The sequence below is a fragment of the Schistocerca gregaria genome, chromosome 5 (assembly GCF_023897955.1).
Source record: "Schistocerca gregaria isolate iqSchGreg1 chromosome 5, iqSchGreg1.2, whole genome shotgun sequence".
NCBI classification, from domain to species: domain Eukaryota; kingdom Metazoa; phylum Arthropoda; class Insecta; order Orthoptera; family Acrididae; genus Schistocerca; species Schistocerca gregaria.
This window is the reverse complement of record NC_064924.1, coordinates 355715646-355737104: the sequence shown is the minus strand read 5'-3', so window position 1 is coordinate 355737104 and position 21459 is coordinate 355715646.

Here is a 21459-nt window from a genome sequence, read left to right as displayed (position 1 = left end):
GTTTAAATTCTGTATCCAGGTAAAGTCCAGACATTGGTTCCTCTCATTTATTCTGTAATATGCGCTTTTTACTGAGGACATTGAGCTGTCGTAAGGTGGATCAAGATAAAGCTATTTATGTGCGGTGTAAAACATCTAGTGTTTGTGAAAATGTAAAAATTGTTAATGATTTAATTGGGGGCTGTATTGTCACTTTTGGCGTACGTTACATGTGTACACACAGATGGCCGGTACAAGAACTGATATGATGAACTAACCCGCTCTCTGTGGCGCACAAACAGCAGATTCCTCTAGATCAGTTACTCTTGTGTTTATTTATACATTCTGGTTGTTGGCGCTAAAGCTCTTTGAAGTAAACTCACTAGAGAGAATGTTAGTCACCCCCACAAGAGAGCTCATTGTCGCTCTGGAGCGATGTGGATGGTGTACAACAGGTACCAGGCGACGTCATGTGGACCTCCGTCGTTGACCCTATAATGTCACAAAATTGCAGTATATGAGAAGGTTACTTACATAAGGGAAACCGAAGATCCACCACTATGGGACTATGGAATGGTTCCATTCACAATTAATCAACTCACGCCTTAAGACGTTTGTCCCAAAGGCTAACGAGACGATCAGTTCCTGTTTCGTAGACCACGGTCTGACGTTAACAGGTCCTCAACCGCACTCATTCTTACAGTTCCTCGTTCGACGTCCAAGTACTCCTTTCTTCACGTAGCCAAAGATGCGAAAATCACACGCTGAAAGATCCGCGATATACGGAGCGTCACGGAAATGTAACCTGTGGACTGTGGAGAGGGCCGTTATCGTACTACAACAATAGCACGCGTTTTGAATTTATTGCTCGTCGCAGTTTCTGCAAAGTGTGTGTGTAACACTGAGCATTGCTTGTGGTTCCACGATGGAGGAACTGGACGAGCAGAGAGCCCTGCAGTCGGAGGAGGTCATCATGACCGCACCGAACTCGTGTGAAAAGCTTTGGATTTCTTTGTCGTGGGAGATGTGGGATGTTTCCATTATTGGCTCTCTCATTTGTCCTTGGGCTGTGGGAATGCTGTGCCGGATGGAATCATCATATTGCACGATGATCTCCACCATGACAGTACCAACTGGACTAAGACTACGCTCCAGCGATTTAGTTGGGAAATACCGCAGCATCCTCTATAGAGCCAGGATCTTTCACTGTGTGATGTTCACATGTTGGGCGACCTGGCGAAAGGCATCAGTGGATGTCGGTTTCAGTTGGACGAGGCAGTGAAAGTGTGGGTGTGCTTGTGGACCCATAAGCGGCTGACCGTTTTCTGCGAAACAGAACAGATACGGAATTGATCGACTCGCTGCTACTGGGATAGCTGTCTTAACGTGTGTGGTGGTTACTTTTGAATCGAACCTTTCAACGGCCCCTTTATGGCGAGTGTTCAATTTTCATTTTACTGCTTCTCATAGAATATGAGTCAACTTGCTGTAGTGTTCAGTCATTTCCATGAGCTTGCTGTGAATGAATTTTTATTTTTTATTTTTTGATGTGTCAAAGCGGATTTTATGTCTACAAGGAATGGAGTACCGCTGGCAGCAATGTAAGCCGGCGTAATACACTCGGTAGTTAAAATATCCTGACCGAAAGTCATTGGAGACGAATTTCAAGTTTTGTCACTCAGGGTATCCGTCTCCGTAGTGTTGTTGAACACACCCCTGTGCGATGGTGCTTGCGTCAGATATAACGCGATTCGAATTTCGGCTGTGGAAGAAATTTTCATCGCCAGTATTTGGCCGGCAAGAGGAGGGCGTAAATTTCTTCACCGGACACTGTATCAGTATTCTGGATTAAATACTAAATTTCATATGGAGTGAGGGCACGTGAGGAGTAGGCTGTGTGACAGCTTCCTTCCATCACTATAAAACATAACCAAGACTTTGCACTGCACACACCAATTACTGCCACCTACTCTCAAAAGATACACTTACAACTCTCACACTTCGCAAAGGAAAGATGCCCTCGTCTGTGAATGAAAGAAAAATTCTCAAACTAGGTAGCTATCCTATGTGCAAATAACTGAACTCACTTCCTAGTGATTCCGAGCGGACATTGCGAAAAGAACGGTATGCAATGGAGACGAGCACCTCACAGACGGCCATTGTTGACAACGTCACATAAAGCTGCACGTTTTCAATTGGGCCACGAAACACATACTTGACAGTAGCCGACATGATGTGTGCAGTGTATTTTCACGTCTTACCAAACGATCCAAGGCGCACAGCGCACTGCCGTTCGAATGACGCGGTTAACCTACAGTGTGGAGGATAAAACGAAGTCTCACCATTCTCAAAAGCTTGTTTTTTATTTATTTAATCATGTAAGTAGATTCAAACGTTGCTCATAACAACAAACAACGGATACAATTTGTAAAAAAAACGTAAAAACTTTTTATAAACGTCCATCTAATATTGTAAGCTGGCCACGACTATTATGTTAGAAGTCTCCAAAACGTTCTTGGCGTAGCTCGCACTGCATGATAAGGATAGTGGTCGGCCCTTGTTCGCAATTATCCGCTATTAGTTCGTCTGATAGTCTCCATCTGTTCCTGAAGTTTTTGGTTATTAATCACACGGCTCACTCTTCTCCATGTCCAACTGGAAGTTCTGCCCTCAGTATAGGCCAGTCACGGAGATGAACTTTTTCTTCTTTTTCTTAGAGAAGCGCTGCTCAAAACGTACTAGTAAGTTGGTGCGTCACCTGTGCAATTGCTATAGCAAGCTAATTGTGCCAAATGAGAAGCGTCACAGGCAGTATAGTTGTTTGAAATGCCTCGCAAGGAACTTATGGGGATCAGAACCATTTATGGCCATTAACTATGTGAACAATTTGGCAACTCTAAACACCGGTTTGCTTTATGTTACGCAGTTTTCAAGAATGCCCTAAGACGTCAGAAAACTCGTTAATAAGGATATTCCTCCTAGAGAGTGGACATAAATTTACAGTGGTTGGATACAGGGTAGATCAAGCAAAAGTGGTTCAGAGTAGTGGATACCACTGGACGCAAATGTATACATATAAGTACACCATCTCGCTGCTCAATCAGCCGACCGAACCTTGGAGCACGTTTACACAGTCTTGATGCCTGACAGAGTTGTTAGTAGAGGTCAGTCTGGTCGCGGCCCTACACGGCCACACAGATCACCTGATGTAATTACTTTGCGTGGGAGGCCCTGAAGTCTAGCTGGCCGCGGTGGCCGAGCGGTTCTAGGCGCTTCAGTCCGCAACTGTTCGACGGATACGGTCACAGGTTCGAATACTGCCTCGCCCATGAATGTGTGTGATGTCCTTAGGTTAGTTAGGTTTAAGTAGTTCTAAGTTGTAGCGGACTGATGACCTCAGTTGTTAAGTCCCATAGTGCTCAGAGCCATGTGAACCATTTGAACCTGAAGTCTAGGGAGCATTGAAACAACCCTCAAAGTCTTCAAGAATTGCAGCAGAAGATTTCGGATGTGACTGCTGCACTTCCATTGGTCCAGCTTCGATCAGCCTCACAAACGTGCTCACCATGGCGCGTTTCAAGAGATAAATGGTGGCCACTTTCTACATCTGCTATAGTAAGGTGAATACTGTATTTCCTTTCCTCTGCTGAGTTTCTTTTCTGTGCACTGGAACTCTGTTCTCCGGGCTATTTTTATTTGTCCCACCCGGCATTTTGAAAAATGTTCTGCAACTATACCACGTTAAAATTAATACGACCGCCAAGTAATTTGATGTGACAGTTGGCATCCTTACGGTTGAAATGGAGTGTTATTTGTCACATGAAAATTTGGTGACGTTCAGAACAGGATTTACCAACTAATGTTTTCGCGAAGTCACGTCCAACGGGGGACTAGTTTGTCGGACGCGCAGCCGGCGCACGTCGCACAGCCGGCAGTAATATCCCCGGGGCGGCGTCGCTGGAGGTCCATTGTCTGCGCTCACGGCCCGCGGCTGTCTGCGCTGGGCGACGAGCCCAATAAGCGAGCAGGCCACGCCAGGAGAGGCTGCAGTTGTGCGGATCTCCTCTGCAGATTAAATGCCGTCTCAGGAGGCGGCCGGCACGCTGCCTTAGGGTCATCTGGGACATCCTGCCGGCGGCGGTGGCGTCCGGCGATCGCCAGTTCCCGGGTGGCGGTTGTCGCCGACAGTAGTTGCTGCTGGCTATCCTCCCTGGTGGTTTCTCCATCAACGGCGCAGACGTCATGGCACTGTCCTATGTACAACCAAACCTTCCACTTGCTAATCCAGCGTCGCATTCGGTCTTCAGCCTTTATTTCACGATTGTGATCGCCTCCTAAATATACTAACAATGCTTATCTATTTTAAAGTAATAATACTGTTAGTGCTATCCAGTGGAATATTTCACCAAGATACCAAGGTGTTCACTACTATAACTCCAATCTATAACAGTACAATGCACAACATCATTAGAAAAAGCATCTCTACGTCAGTGTTGCATTAGTGTTTCATCAACATTTGCATTAATATTCAGTCAAATCTTCCGGGCTGGGAGGCCGTGGTCGATGTGTAAAATTTCCACCTAACGTTTCGTCTCCATCTTCTGAGGTCAAAGATGTCTCCCGCAGATGGACACGAAACGTTAGGTGGGACTTTTTTACATCGACCACGGCCTCGCAGCCCGGAAGTTTCAACTGAAGACAACACCTACATTGTATGATTTGCGCCAGTGTTGTATATTGCCCTTTTCCGTAAATCAAGAGCGAAAATAAGAACAGTGTCTGATGGCCTGTAACTGGGAGCATGAAATAAGGAGTAAATGGAAGCTCATCAAGGACAATGTCTACCATTTTTCTTTTACTATGCACTTACCTTTGAAAGTCTTCGAAAATGAAACTTGGTTGTTCGGACTGAAGCTCAGGATAACTTACAACTTAGCGGTTCATTTCATTATAAAAGACCTTTTATAGTTGAGTATGGAAACGGATTGTTCTGTAATAGGTCGTTCTTCTGGTCTTCATTCGCAATACTGGTTTGCTAACGCCCCCCCCCCCCCCCCCCCCATACATACACACACACACACACACACACACACACACACACACACACACACACACACACACACACACACACACATACACTTCCCTCATTTGTCTAAGTATTCTTATCATCTACTGAGCCCCTCCTTTAGTTAATTCCAATTTTCGATTCAGTTTAGTAGTTAATCATTGAGCCTATCCATGTAAAATTCAGTTTTCTTCAGCTGCATCACATTTCACAAGTTTACGTTTCCTCTTTTGGCAAATGTATACCACCTCTATATATCGTAGCTCCCCAGACAAATACAGTCACAAAAGATTTCCTACCACTTAAATTTAGTTCCACCGCCAACAAATCACAATTTTTCAGAGACGCTGTTGTTGCCAGTGCCATTCTGCATTTTATATCATTCCTAATTCTGTCGTCAGACAATCTGCTGGTCAAATATCAAAACTCATCTAAAATTCTTTGTCACTTTTTCTAATTTAATACGCTGAGCGTCTCCTGATTGGTTTCCACTATGTCCCATTACAGTACTGACTAACTCACTATCGTGTGTAGTGTGTCCGATGGAGGTCATGTGAAGATGTGTGAAAGGTATATAAAGGCTTTGATCCTAAAGTGTAAGGTTTCAGATTGATTATACAGTGGTAAGACACAGATATCGATCTCAGACGTTAAACCGTATGACTTTTCCCATGACAGATGTGGATTCTGTCCATAATGGATTGGTTATGAACTATAGATTAAAATTGAAGAGCTTGATGAGAGTCCCAAAGATACCATTAACCATCGATTGCCTGAAACGGAAGAAAGGAATGCAACATAAAACGAATATATAGATATGAAATAATGAAAACAGCAGAGCAAACATCGAAACAATGAGACGGGCAATAAGCGCAAACTGGCTAAGTAGGAGTGGCTAGAAGACAAATGTGAGAATGAAGAAGTATGTCAAGAGTGGTTATGATTAAACTCTCCTTACTTCAGCCAGTGTGGAAGGAAAACTATTTACTGTAGGGGCACCCAGCTTTATAGAAATGATGTTTAGTTTGTTCCGTTGTTGGTAGTGTCAGTGTCATGATTTGCCGCTAGGTTCCAATACTGGTACTGTGACGTAGAGTTGAAACACAAGCACCATAGGCCTAGAGCAGGCATGTAGGATTCTATTTGTAAAATTGTATTACAAAAAGAACAGCAACAGTATTGCTACTCTCCGCGAGTATCGACGCATTAAAGGGATACGGAGAGCTCGCCTTTCCGCACCGGGGTTGAAGAACGTGAATCGTAAGTTCAAACTAAATGGCGATTTGGGAATTGCTTCTGGGAGACCCCGACGGTCAGTTACGTCACACATTTTTGAAGAAGTTACTGCTGTCATGGCTGAGAATGCTGGACACAATTTTCGATCTGCAAGTAGTGCACGAGTTGTCATGAGAGCTGAGCATCCTATGGTCCACCGTTCGAAAAGCGCAGCGAACAACAGTGAAATGCTCTCTCTAGTGTGGTTCCAGGCTGTCATGGATGCAGATGGTCGTCACATTGACCAACGTGTGTAACCTGTAATGTGATCACGGTAGGCAATTTACACATGATACATACTCATGTGGAAACTGAAATATATTTATTTCCATGGTTCATTTTATTTGTCTGCCGTATGCCATTAGAAATGTTAGCAGAAAAATTCATTGTTATACGATCACTCGTTTTGTCATGGTGTCCCTCTCAAATAGTGGATGTCTAATTATGTCCAAATTTTAGAGGTTGCGGCGCTTGAATAAGGACAAACGAAAGCATTTTAAAAAAAATTTGCTAAAACGAAGTATATAAGAAAATGAAAATTCTTTTACACATAAATGGTGGGTTTCAAGAGTAACATTACTCGATGTAACTCCCTTCAGCCGCAGTGACCGCCTCCAATCTTGTACTGAAGCGACCGTACGCTCTCTTTAAAACAGCGTTTGTCGACTTTAGCGAATGCTGCTTCGACAGCGGTGTGCAGAAATGCGACATTAGAGTGCTTCGTCTTATTGGTAATTCTTCCCACTACGTTCCAATTATAGTAGTCGTATGAGGTTCTTGTGTCCCATCCGAAGCATTGTTCGATCTCTAACATTCAGTACTCACTTCAGTTTCCTCAAGGATTGCCCCAGATCCTCTGAAATTAGCACCTGAGCATTTCGATGACTGCCGTACTTCGTGACACGGATTTCCTGGAACGATGTTTTCTCGCAGCGTTAGTGGAACCTTTCCCTGGCTTCACCGAAGCGTTATACTTGGTCACAATATCGTAAATAGTTTATCTCGGGTGTCCTAAAAATCAATCTCAGTGGGCGAATGCCCAGTGCGAAGACTTTAGATAACTGGGACTCTTCGGCTTGTACCCCGCACTTACTCATAACATCTCAGCCATTTTGAGTTTTTAACTGTTAAGTAGATGCCTGCGGCTTACGAGAATGCTAATCGTGACTTCCGAACTACATGATGGCAGTAAATTCAAATTGAAATTTGTCCGGATTTAAGAGCCGCTTCTTGTACAACTATGGGAACGATAGATACCGCCTGTGGGAAAATTAAAGGCCTTCGGAGAAAAGAGGACCTGTATGAATACCAAGAGCTCAGTTGGAAAACCATTACTAAAGCAAAGAAGGGGAACATGAAAGGTGGAAGGAAGAGGGACTATACAGGTAAAATGAACGCAATATTATAGAGACGGATGATGGTGTAGGTGGAGATGGGAGTAATGATACTGTACGGAGAATTTGACAAAAGGCTGAAAGATCTGAGACAAAAAGAGGCCCTTGGAGGTAGACATTTACTCAGAAATAGTGATATCCTTGGAAGAGCCAAACACGACTAAATTATTCCCCACGCTGTGGAGATGTATGAGGCATACGAAATACCCTCAGATCTTAACAAATATGTGATAATTCGAATTCCGAAAGAAGCAGGTGCTGCCAGTTGTGAATATTACCATACTATTCTTTAATAAGCCATGGCTTCAAAATACTGAAGTGAATTATTTACATAAGAATGGAGAAAGTCGCAGATGCCGGCATCGGGAAGATCAGTTTGGGTTCTGTATAAATGTTACAAAAACGCAAGGCATTACTGATCCTACTACTTACCTTAGAAGATAAGTTCGGGATATTCACACCTACGTTTACACCATTTGTAGATTTGGGAAAAGCTCTTGGCAGTGTTGACTGGAACACAGTATTTAAATTTCGTTAGGAATCAGCGGCAGGAAACAGGGAGCGAAAGTTAGTTTACAACTTTCACAGAAACCAAACGGGAGTTACACTCCTAGAAATGGAAAAAAGAACACATTGACACCGGTGTGTCAGAACCACCATACTTGCTCCGGACACTGCGAGAGGGCTGTACAAGCAATGAGCACACGCACGGCACAGCGGAAACACCAGGAACCGCGGTGTTTGCCGTCGAATGGCGCAGCTGCGCAGCATTTGTGCACTGCCGCCGTCAGTGTCAGCCAGTATGCCGTGGCATACGGAGCTCCATCGCAGTCTTTAACACTGGTAGCATGCCGCGACAGCGTGGACGTGAACCGTATGTGCAGTTGACGGACTTTGAGCGAGGGCGTATAGTGGGCATGCGGGAGACCGGGTGGACGTACCGCCGAATTGCTCAACACGTGGGGCGTGAGGTCTCCACAGTACATCGATGTTGTCGCCAGTGGTCGGCGGAAGGTGCACGTGCCCGTCGACCTGGGACCGGACCGCAGCGACGCACGGATGCACGCCAAGACTGTAGGACCCTACGCAGTGCCGTAGGGGACGGCACCGCCACTTCCCAGCAAATTAGGGACACTGTTGCTCCTGGGGTATCGGCGAGGACCATTCGCAACCGTCTCCATGAAGCTGTGCTACGGTCCCGCACACCGTTAGGCCGTCTTCCGCTCACGCCCCAACATCGTGCAGCCCGCCTCCAGTGGTGTCGCGACAGGCGTGAATGGAGGGACGAATGGAGACGTGTCGTCTTCAGCGATGAGAGTCGCTTGTGCCTTGGTGCCAATGATGGTCGTATGCGTGTTTGGCGCCGTGCAGGTGAGCGCCACAATCAGGACTGCATACGACCGAGGCACACAGGGCCAACACCCGGCATCATGGTGTGGGGAGCGATCTCCTACACTGGCCGTACACCTCTGGCGATCGTCGAGGGGACACTGAATAGTGCACGGTACATCCAAACCGTCATCTAACCCATCGTTCTACCACTCCTAGACCGGCAAGGGAACTTGCTGTTCTAACAGGACAATGCACGTCCGCATGTATCCCGTGCCACCCAACGTGTTCTAGAAGGTGTAAGTCAACTACCCTGGCCAGCAAGATCTCCGGATCTGTCCCCCATTGAGCATGTTTGGGACTGGATGAAGCGTCGTCTCACGCGGTCTGCACGTCCAGCACGAACGCTGGTCCAACTGAGGCGCCAGGTGGAAATGGCATGGCAAGCCGTTCCACAGGACTACATCCAGCATCTCTACGATCGCCTCCATGGGAGAATAGCAGCCTGCATTGCTGCGAAAGGTGGATATACTCTGTACTAGTGCCGACATTGTGCATGCTCTGTTGCCTGTGTCTATGTGCCTATGGTTCTGTCAGTGTGATCATGTGATGTATCTGACCCCAGGAATGTGTCAATAAAGTTTCCCCTTCCTGGGACAATGAATTCACGGTGTTCTTATTTCAATTTCCAGGATTGTATAATAGTCGAGGGCCCTGATAGTGGCGCAGTGGTTGAGGAGAGGTTGAGACACGGTTGTAGCCAGAAAGTTATTCAGTATTCACATTGAGCAAGGTGTGTAGGAAGACAATGGGAATTAAAATTCAGGGAGAAGAAATGGTAACTTTGAGGTTTACCGATGACATTGTGATTCTGTCGGGGGCGGGAAACCGTTGTAACTTCCTTTGCACGCTTTGTGGTTCTTTAGTGGATACAGGAGCAAGAAACAGATGCATTTCGAGGACAGAGAATTCAAATATTAATTTATTTTATATCTAATATCAAATAGTAAAAGTAATAAATAACTTGGTTTGCTGTAGATGGTAACAGTACATTTAAATGTAGAAATATGTACAGTTACTAAGGTTTGCAATTCAGGCAGATGAGGAGCCGAGACCACTATGAAAATCTATAAATTTTATGGAAAGGCGAATACACAAAACCAAGTCTGTGCATCGATGCGAACCCACCGCTGGGTCTCCGGGTAGGGGGAGCTTGCCTATAATTGGCAGTGGCCTATGCGTTCGTGGTAGGGCGCACATTCCGCGGTAGGAAAAGCGGCGACGTTACTGGCGGCGCTCGTATTAAAAATACGGTCGACCAGATTGCGGCCGATACCGCAGGAAGGACGTGGAAGTGCAGCCGAACAGAATGGACAGTGTGGTGACAAAGGATGTAAGATGAAAAGTAAAAGAAGCAAACAAGGGCAGTGGAACGTAGTCGAATGTAATCTGGCAATGCTGAGGGAATTAGATTAGGAATTGGGACACGTGAAGTAGTAGAAGAGCTTTGCTACTTGGGCAGTAACATAACTAACGATGGCATAAGTAGAGAGGATGTAAGTTACAGAATGACAATGGCAAGAAAAGCTTTTCTGATGATGAGAGGTTTATTAACGCTGAATATCAATTTAAATATTAGGAGCTCTTTTCTGAATGCTTTTATCTATAGTTTAGCCCGGTTCGAAAGTGACACCCGGATGATACGCAGTTCGGTCAAAATGAGAATAGAAGATTTGGAACGTGGAGCTACAGAACAACGCTGAATATCTGAATATCAGACGTTAAGATCGCTTAACTCATAAAGAAGTACTTAGTAGAGTTTAGCAGACAAGACAAGGGATCGATTGATAGGATACATTGTGACACAGCAGGGAACTGGAGGGAAGTGTGGGGCATAACAGTTGTAGAGCGAGTACAAAATACGAATACAGTAAGCAGAATCAGATGGATGGATGGATGAATATGGTGTTATGGGCGCTCAACAGTGTAGTCTTTAGCGCCAGAGCAGAATCAGAAGGATGTGAAGAGGCTTGAACAGGATAGAGTAGCATGGAGAGCTGCATCCAATCAGTCTTTGGACTGAAACCCATAACATCAGGGCTATACGTAAGTTCTAATTCACCACAAGAGTATATCTTCATTAATGTAGTAGATATAGTTCTGTGAAATCGGATTAATCCTGCACGTCTCCCATTTAGTTTTTGTTTTGCGGTTAATAGCAAGAAAACATCAGAAGTAAACTGCTCGTGCACTAATGCTCTACCGATATGCTGTTTAACTTATAATAATAATAATAATAATCACCAAACTCAACAAGTAGAGTATAACATGTTCAGATAGTTTTTCTGCAAAGAATGGTCATTAAGGTTGTAGATATCTTTTTCATATGATGAGACATTTTTGCTGAGATAATTAAATGTTTGGATACACGGTTGTAATTTAGGTCAACAGGAATACGCAAATGATTCTCCTGGCCTAAAGGCAGAGAAAAGAGCGTTTAGTATTTTAGACGAACTGAGAAAACTTGAATGGGAATGGCCTCACTAAGATCCCACCGTAATGGGACGGTATTTTTTAAGAAATCACAAATGTAATATGATTAAAGGTGCTCGATTATGCAAAAGGGGAATGTACAGGGAGCCACAACTGATGACATCTGAAACGAGAAATGGGAGTTAAGGAAATTAAACACGCTGTCATGGACAAAGCCAGCTGTGTCAGTGTTTTACAAACGTTGAACAAGAGTGCTGTATTCCAAGAAGATGTATATTATTGCTAGGAGTGTACAGAGTTATAATTATGTTACCATTTAAATAAAACATTTTAACTTTCTTCTGGAATATAGATCGTGTCATGTTGTAAAACGTTCCAAGTATATCGGATGAAAAAAAAATTCACACACTCAGACGGCTCGGCGTCGTAGCGGTCGGTCACACTGTGAAAAACAGCCATTGTTTGCAAGTTTAAATGCCATTCGTGCCTGTCTCGCATAGCGTCTATTACATAGTTTCGTTACGATAAATGTGATGATCTTTACACTTTCCTGACAAAGACACAGCAGCTACTCGTCATCATGAACTTAGTCCAAATTCATGGTATGTGCACGGCTTGACCAGAAATGAAAGTGACGGAAGTAAGAGCCCCAGGTGGCCAAGCGTTTAGAAACAAAACAGCATATTTCGCGCGGGCTGGGTGAGGCATCAGCCATTTATGGGACCGTAGTTTAAAGGCAGCAGTAGGTGCAATGGTTAAGATGCAGAACGATAATTCGAGACCGAATGTGGATGAAATTTTCTTCTTCTTTTGCTTCCAATTTTTACGTTACTTACACGGCAAATAAACCGAAATAATGCCCAACACATTACATTCATAAATAGTTTCACAAAATGCATGAGAAGTTAAAGAAAAAAGTGGGATTGCAAATAAATTTCGAGGAAGGAATTGTAAGTCGTTCACGAGAGCTTCGTATTTTGAATTTGATACTTTTAAACCCGACGATGTCTATTTTTATCATCATGTGAAGAATTTGTCGGGAAATGTTCAAAATTCCCTTTATCACATCGAGAGAGAAACAGAGATCGCATCCCGAGAAGCGTCAAAGTACATCTCATCGTACACCACCAATTATATTCGTCAATATTTGGTGTAATGATGGGTTACACGTAGTTTTCTGCCAAATTGTGCGATGGGAGAGAATCTTTCGTGAATGAATACCATGTTCGTTTTTCATGAAAACTTTAAAACAACCAGGTAATTATAAAAATGCGGCCTTTATAAAGTGTGCACGATTCCGAGGAAATTATTGCCTCCCATGTGTTTACGATGAATATCACTCCAGTACGCGTAAATTAGAGTCTGTAAAATAATAAAAGTACCTTATATACGAAGTTCTCGTTTACGCCTTAAAATCCCTTCCTGGAAATTTATTTGCAATCCCCAATTTTTCCTTTGCCTTTTCATTTAACGACTTCTGCGAAAGTTTTAATAAATGCACGTTACTGAACATTACTTCGGAGTATTTTCAGTTTAAGTAAGGTAAAAAGTGAAAATAAAAGAAAGTCCACACAGGGTCTCGGAGCTATTACCCAGGGATTACCATTCTGCACTCTTTTTGCTGTGTCGACCACTGCGTGGCAACTGCGGCAACAGAAATGGCTCACGCCTCACCAGACCCGCACCAGAACAATTCTTTTCTAAGCGCTTGTGCATTTGTAGCTTCTACTTGTGTTACTTTAGATGCTGGCCAGTCCCTACACACACCATAAAACTGGACGAAATCGACAATGACGGTTAGGCGTGATCACCATTACAAGTATGAACCAACAGTGGAAACCTACCCAAGTTAGATTACTGTGAAAATGGAATTCGACAAGGATAACGAGCGACCAACAGGTCCCGGCATTTAGAAATCGGGTACTACCTACATGAAACTAATAAGATATCAAGTAGACAGCGTGCAACTAAATAACTATTCGCTCTACTTTTTCAAACTTTGCCATAACTTAGTCTAAGAGCGAGTAATCCGTGAGTGTACTGGTACCTTCAGTTAACATTAGAAATGGTTGTGTATCTAAGTTTTTTTTTTCTTTTTTTTTTTTGTCATTGGTCTACTGATTGGTTTGATGCGGCCCGCCACGAATTCCTTTCCTGTGCTAACCTCTTCCTCTAAGAGTAGCACTTGCAACCTAGGTCCTCAATTAGTTGCTTGACGTATTCCAAACCCTGCCTTCCTCTACAGTTTTGGCCCTCTACAGTTTTGGCCCTCTAGAGCTCCCTCTAGTACCGTGGAAGTCATTCCCTCACGTCTTAGCAGATGTCCTATCATCCTGTCCCTTCTCCATATCAGTGTTTTCCACATATTCCTTTCCTCTCCAATTCTGCGTAGAACCTCCTCATTCCTTCCCTTATCAGTCCACCTAATTTTCAACATTCGTCTATAGCGCCACATCTCAAATGCTTCGATTCTCTTCTGTTCCGGTTTTCCTACAGTCCATGTTTCACTACCAATTTTTCAGCACCATGTTTCAGTACCAATGCTGTACTACAGACGTACATCCTCAGGAATTTCTTCCTCAATTTAAGGCCGGTATTTGATATTAGTAGACTTCTCTTGGCCAGAAATGCCTTTTGTGCCATAGCAAGTCTGCTTTTGATGTCCTCCTTGCTCTGTACGTCATTGTTTATTTTACTGCCTAGGTAGCAGAATTCCTTAACTCACTGACTTCGTGACCATCAATCCGGATGTTAAGTTTCTCACTGTTCTCATTTTTACTACTTCTCATTACCTTTGTCTTTCTCCGATTTAGTCTCAAATCATACTGTGTACTCATTAGACTGTTCATTCCGTTCAGCAGATCATTTAATTCTTCTTCACTTTCACTCAGGATAGCAATGTCATCAGCGAATCGTATCATTGATATCCTTTCACCTTGTATTTTAATTCCACTCCTGAACCTTTCTTTTATTTCCATCATTGCTTCCTCGATGTACATTTTGAAGAGTAGGGGCGAAAGGCTACAGCCTTGTCTTACTCCCTTCTTAATACGAGCACTTCGTTCTTCATCGTCCACTCTTATTATTCCCTCTTGGTTGTTGTACATATTGTATATGACCCGTCTCTCCCTATAGCTTACCCCTACTTTTTTCAGAATCTCGAACAGCTTGCACCATTTTATATTGTCGAACGCTTTTTCCAGGTCGACAAATCCTATGAACGTGTCTTGATTTTTCTTTAGCCTTGCTTTCATTATTAGCCGTAACGTCAGAATTGCCTCTCTAGTGCCATTACTTTTCCTAAAGCCAAACTGATCGTCACCTAGCGCATTCTCAGTTTTCTTCTCCATTCTTCTGTATATTATTCTTGTAAGCAGCTTCGAAGCATGAGCTGTTAAGCTGATTGTGCGGTAATTCTCGCACTTGTTAGCTCGTGCCGTCTTCGGAATTGTGTGGATGATGCTTTTCCGAAAGTCAGATGGTATGTCGCCAGACTCATATATTCTACATACCAACGTGAATAGTCGTTTTGTTGCCACTTCCCCTAATGATTTTAGAAATTCTGATGAAACGTTATCTATCCCTTCTGCCTTATTTAACCGTAAGACCTTCAAAGCTCTTTTACATTCCGTTTCTAATACAGGAACCCCTGTCTCTTCTAAATCGACTCCTGTTTCTTCTTCTATCACATCAGACAAATCTTCACCCTCATAGAGGCTTTCAATGTATTCTTTCCACCTATCTGCTGTCTCCTCTGCATTTAACAGTGGAATTCCCGTTGCACTTTTAATGTTACCACCCTTGCTTTTAATGTCACCAAAGGTTGTTTTGACTTTCTTGTGTGCTGAGTCTGTCCTTTCGACAGTCATATCTTTTCGATGTCTTCACATTTTTCCTGAAGGCATTTCGTCTTAGCTTCCCTGCACTTCCTATTTATTTCATTTCTCAGCGACTTGTATTTTTGTATTCGTGATTTTCCCGGAACATGTTTGTACTTCCTCCTTTCATCCATCAACTGAAGTTTTTCTTCTGTTACCCATGCCTTCTTCGCAGCTGCCTTCTTTGTACTTATGTTTTTCTTCCCAACTTCTGTGATGGCCCTTTTTAGAGACGTCCATTCCTCTTCAACTGTGTTGCCTACTGCGCTGTTCCTTATTGCTGTATCTATGGCGTTAGAGAACTTCAAACGTATCTCGTCATTCCTTACAACTTCCGTATACCACTTCTTTGCGTATTGATTCTTCCTGACTAATGTCTTGAACTTCAGCCTACTCTTCATCACTACTATATTGTGATCTGAGTCTGTATCTGCTCCTGGGTACGCCTTACAATCCAGTATCTGATTTCGGAATCTCTGTCGGACCATGATGTAATCTAATTGAAATCTTCTCGTATCTCCCGGCCTTTTCCAAGAATACCTCCTCCTCTTGTGATTCTTGAACAGGGTATTCGCTATTACTAGCTGAAACATGTTACAGAACTCAATTAGTCTTTCTCCTCTTTCATTCCTTGTCCCAAGCCCATATTCTCCTGTAACCTTTCCTTCTACTCCTTCCCCTACAACTGCTTTCCAGTCTCCCATGACTATTAGATTTAAATACTGCTATACCCTTTCAATATCCTCACACACTTTCTCTATCTGTTCATCTTCAGCTTGCGACGTCGGCATGTATACCTGAACTATCGTTGTCGGTGTTGGTCTGCTGTCGATTCTGATTAGAACAACCCGGTCACTGAACTGTTCACAGTAACACACCCTCTGCCCTACCTTCCTATTCATAATGAATCCTACACCTGTTACACCATTTTCTGCTGTTGTTCATATTACCCGATAGTCACCGGACCAGAAATCTTTGTCTTCCTTCCACTTCACTACACTTCACTGACCCCTACTAAGTTCACAGTAAGCCCACTCAAAAGCAATTTCACAAATTTCGGCATCTTTGATAACCCTATGGACTCTTCTAACGAAGCAACAAAACTCAAATTGCAGGCTTATAGAATGTTCATGTAATTCGGAACGAAATGGAATAAGTTCTCTCAAAGTGAAAGTTAAAACGCTGATTCCACCGTTAATGAGTATAAGGGGCTATCAAGATTACGGTATATTACACACATGGGGCAACTACCAGCATTCTTCATACCTAATGAAACACGCCACTCTAAACAGGACTGCCTCACACGAAAATTTTGACCTGAGCTCCACATAACTAAACGGAAACTTTTATTTTCTGATCTCGTAGCAGGAATAACTGGAGAACCTACAGAAAACGGTGCCACATCAACTGCAAGTAATTCAGTAGCTGTGCATGATGGCCAAACTGTAAAAAAGTAAGCCTGAACACAGGAGCGACGTACCAGATGTGCCAAATGTTAGCATTCCCGCCTTGTAGCGTACATGGAACGAATCAGAAGGGCCGGCCGCGCTGGCTGAGCGATTCTAGGCGCTTCAGTCCGGAACCGCGAGGCTGCTACGGTCGCAGGTTCGAATCCTGCCTCGGACATGAATGTGTGTGTGATGTCCTTAGGTTAGTTAGGTTTAAGTAATTCTGAGTTCTAGGGGACTGGTGACCCCAGATATTAAGTGCCATAGTACTCATACCCATTTGAATCAGAAGGATTTTGGAACAGGGAATACTAATCCATTTCCTAACAAACATGCCGAGGCGAGTAATAAAGTTGAAGATTACAGCTCAACGGACACAAGTAAACAACCCCAATGTCAATGTTCATTTCAATCGCTGTCAGGCAGTTTAGGGTCAAGCAAATGGGCGGAGACCCAGAGGCAACTCCTGAAAAGAGATCGATGTATCAAGCTGAAGCATCTGCGTATTCGCCATCTGACGCATCACGAAAGGACATAACAGAGTCTGCTGGTACAGAAAATCCGAGACAATTTTCGACTGAAAAATCTAAGAGGGAGATTTCTAAGAGAAATAACGAAGGGATGCTAAGCGACGTAAACAGAAAGCAAGTGCTCTCAAGAACTTCCAGTGGTGACACAGGAGAAAGCGAGACTGATGACATACTAGTGTCTGACTTGCAGTGATCGCCCAAGTCGCAAAGCACGTTGCTGTGGACAATCGTAAGGAGAAAAGAAAATACAGATACGGCAGATCGTAGGGACAATTAGAACCAAGCAAAAATTTGGGAGAAGAGAGGGAAGCCCATTCTCAGTGCCAAATCCAGACCAATTTCAGAGCCAGGAACTAAAGGTATTAGACACCGGAATGAGAAGTAATTCAAAACTACGAAATGCCTTAATGATCTATAAAAAGCGTAAAACTTGTGCTTTAAAATTCAACAGAATTTCAACTAAACTAAACTGCTCCCACAGATTTTCAAACCCGACCGAAATCGACGGAGGAAAAATATTACACTCTACACCTACATGATTCCTCTGCAGTTCACAATTAATTGCCTGTCTGAGGGCTCATAGAACCACCTCCAAACTATTTCATTACTTTTTTTTTTCTCTCGAACACCGCGAGAGAAATACGAATACTTAAATCTTTCTGTGCGAGGTCTAGTTTCTCTTATTTCGACAGTCATTCCTCCTTATGTACGTGGGTGCCTACAAAATATTTTCAAATTTTGAAAACAAAGTTGGTGAATGAAATTTCATGAGAAGATCCTGTCGGATCAAAAAGACTCCTCTGTTTTAATGACTGCTACCCCAATTCAAGTATCATATGCCTGGTGCTCTCTTCCCCATTTCGCGATAGTACAACACAAGCTGCCCTTCTCTGAACTTCTTTCGCCGTCCTCGTCGATTCTATCCGATTCGGATCCGACACCACACAGCAATAATCCAGAAGAAGATGTACAGCATAGTGTAGGCAGTCTCTTAAGTAGACCTATTTCATTTTTCCCAGTGTTGTGAGAATAAATTCACGTCTTTGGTTTCCTTTACATTGTGTGTTTGATCATTCCAGCACAAATTATTCGTAATTGTAATCCCTAAGGATTTAGTTAAATTTAAAGCCTTTAGACTTGTGTTACCGTGTAACCGGACTGCTTTTGGTATTCGTGTGGATGATTTCATACTTTTTATATTTAGAGTCAATTACCACATTTAACGCCTCATAGATATCTTGTCTAAATGGTTTTGCAATGACTTTATAAGAAGGTAAATGACAGCATCATCTGCAAAGGAATCTAATAGTGCTGCTAAATCATTTATATAGACCAGGAACAGCAGAGGGCTTATAACACTTCCTTGGGGAATGTCAGCTATTACTTCTGTTTTACTAGATGGCTCTCTGTCAGTTACTACGAACTGCGAACTTTGACAGGAGATCACGAGTCCAGTCCACAACTGAGACAATAGTTCACAGGCACGCAGTTTGATTAGAAGTCATTTGTGTGGTACGGTGTCAAACGCATTCTGAAAATCCTAAAATGTGGAATCGGTTTGACATCCGCTGTCAATAGCACTCATTATTTGTTGAGAATAAAAAGGTGGTTGTGTTTCACAAGAACGATATTTTCTGAAATCGTGTAGGCCGTTTGTTAATAAATCCATTTCTTGAGATAACTCGTAGTTTTCGAACACAGCATGTGTTCCAGAATTCAACTGCTAATCGATGTTAGAGATGTGGGTCTATAATTCAACTACTACCACTACTCCTCGGCTCTACAGCCCTTGAAGGGCCTTGCCCTGCATCATAATATCCTGCCATTCTATCCGATCCGTGGCTTTCCGACTCCATACTCTGACACCCAGCTTTTTCATGTCTTCTTCAACTCCATCCACCCATCTCTTTCTGGGGCGTCACCTCCGCCGTCTGCCTCCAGCCTTGCCATAAAAATTCCTCTTACATGCTCTGTCTTCTTCGATTCTGACCACGTGTCCTGCCCACTGCAGTCTTCTTATTTCAATGGTAGTGCCAATGTCAGGTTCTTCAAAAAGGTGTTGTAGTTCTGCAAGCGTACGAATGCGCCAACCTTCTTGATCATATATTAGGCCATATATTTTAAGTAGCACCTTTATCTCCCAAATGCTAAAGCTGCTTTCCTCATTTACAGGCATGTTCCGCGTTTCGGCACCATACATAGCAACTGGTCTTACAATTGTTTTGTAGATGACAATTATGGATTTTCGTGATAGAAGCGAACTCCTAAGTATGGGCAATGCGGAAAGTATCGTATGTTACCTTCCTGCTATTCTGGCCTTCACCTCACTGCCAATGTCATTTGTCTCAGTGATAGTCGACGCAATGTACTTGAAGTCTCTCACTCTTTCAATCTCCGTGTCGGCTATCCTGAGGTTTGGTAGGTTTTGTTGGTTGGTCATTGTCATATACTTGGTCTTTTCGACATTGACTGTCAGGCGAAATTCCACTGCACCTTTCTCCAGTTGTTGATAAGCTTCGCCTAGCACAGCAGTGTTTCGTGCGAGTAATGCCACTTCGTCGGTGTAGGCTAGGTACTACTGTGAACGGTTTAAGAAGATTCCTCCTTTATTTAACTCTATCTGACTTATGACCTTTCTTCTCTGAAGATTTCGCCCTATATTTTTAGTTTGTTTCGCTGTGGGTCTTCATAGAATGTTTAATGAGCTTCTTAAGTATTCCAGCCTCTTCCATCACATTCCGCAATGCCACTCATGAGATGCTATCATAGGCTCGTTTGAAGTCGGTATACAGCTGGTGTATGTTAACTTGATGTTCGTAACATTTTTCGAGTAGTATGCGCAATGTCAATATCTGGTCAGTTGTTGACCTATTTCTTCTAAAGCCAATCTGATAGTCTCCGACTCTCTCTTCCACATATGAAGTAAGCCTGTTGGTTAGAATCTTGGAGAAAACTTTATATGTAGTAATCATTAGGGTGATTCCCCGATAATTCTGGCTAATTTCTCTCCTTTCTTCTGTATGGGGCACATTATAGCTGTTTTCCAGCCCTTTGGCATGCTCTCCTCTTGCCAGATATTTAGTGTTATTTTATGAATTGTTCTCCACAGCGATTCCCCACAGTATTTGAGAAGTTCGGCCTGGATGTGATCTCCTCCAGGCGCCTTATTGATTTTTAAGGTCTTCATGGCTTGCATGATTTCCCCCAGTGTAGGCTCTGGCGTTAAAACCCGTGGTTCATAGTAAGGTAGTTCCACCAGTTCGTCTCACTCTAACCCTTCTACTTCTGGGTTCAGTAACTCTTGGAAGTATGCTGCCCACCTGTCAAGTATTTTATTACTCTCTCGTATCAGATTCCCTTCTTTGTCCCTACACATTTGTTCTGGCTTGAAACCCGGTCTTTCCTTCTTTAATCTTTTGGTACATTTCACGAATTTGCTTCTCTTCTCCTATCTGTTCAATTTCTTCCAGTTTTTTTTTCTTTTTTAGTGTTCGTCTCTTCTGTCTGCAGACCCTCTTCGCTACATGGCGCTTTTCATCATGTTCAGTCAGACTCGCTTGAGTTCTTCTCTGAAATAATTCAACGGATTACTTCTATTTCATTTCCAGGGTTTTTGTGTTACCTCTGCAGCTTTCCAGTCTTCATGTACGGATCTTTCAAAGAGCTATCGGTTGTACATGACTGATAATTATGGAGCTATTGAGAAGAATTTGATTTGTATGCTGTCAACACCGGGTACCTTCCCTTTATTAATTGTTTTAAGCTGCTTTGCTACACCGAGAATACCTACTTCTAAGTAACTCATGTTGACAGTTGTCTGCGTACAATTCTGGAATATTTACTTCTACTTCTTTGGTGAAGGAATTTTGGAAAACCGTGCTCAGCAACTCTGTTTTAGTGACACTGTCATCAGCAACATCACCGTTGTGATCATGCAGTGAAGGTATTGATTGTGTCTTTCCTATGGTGTTCCTTACGTATGACTAGAATCACTTTGGACTTTCTGCCATATTTCGAGACAGAGTTTCGTTATGGAAAGAACTACGACCAACAAGCACTGGAGCTCGC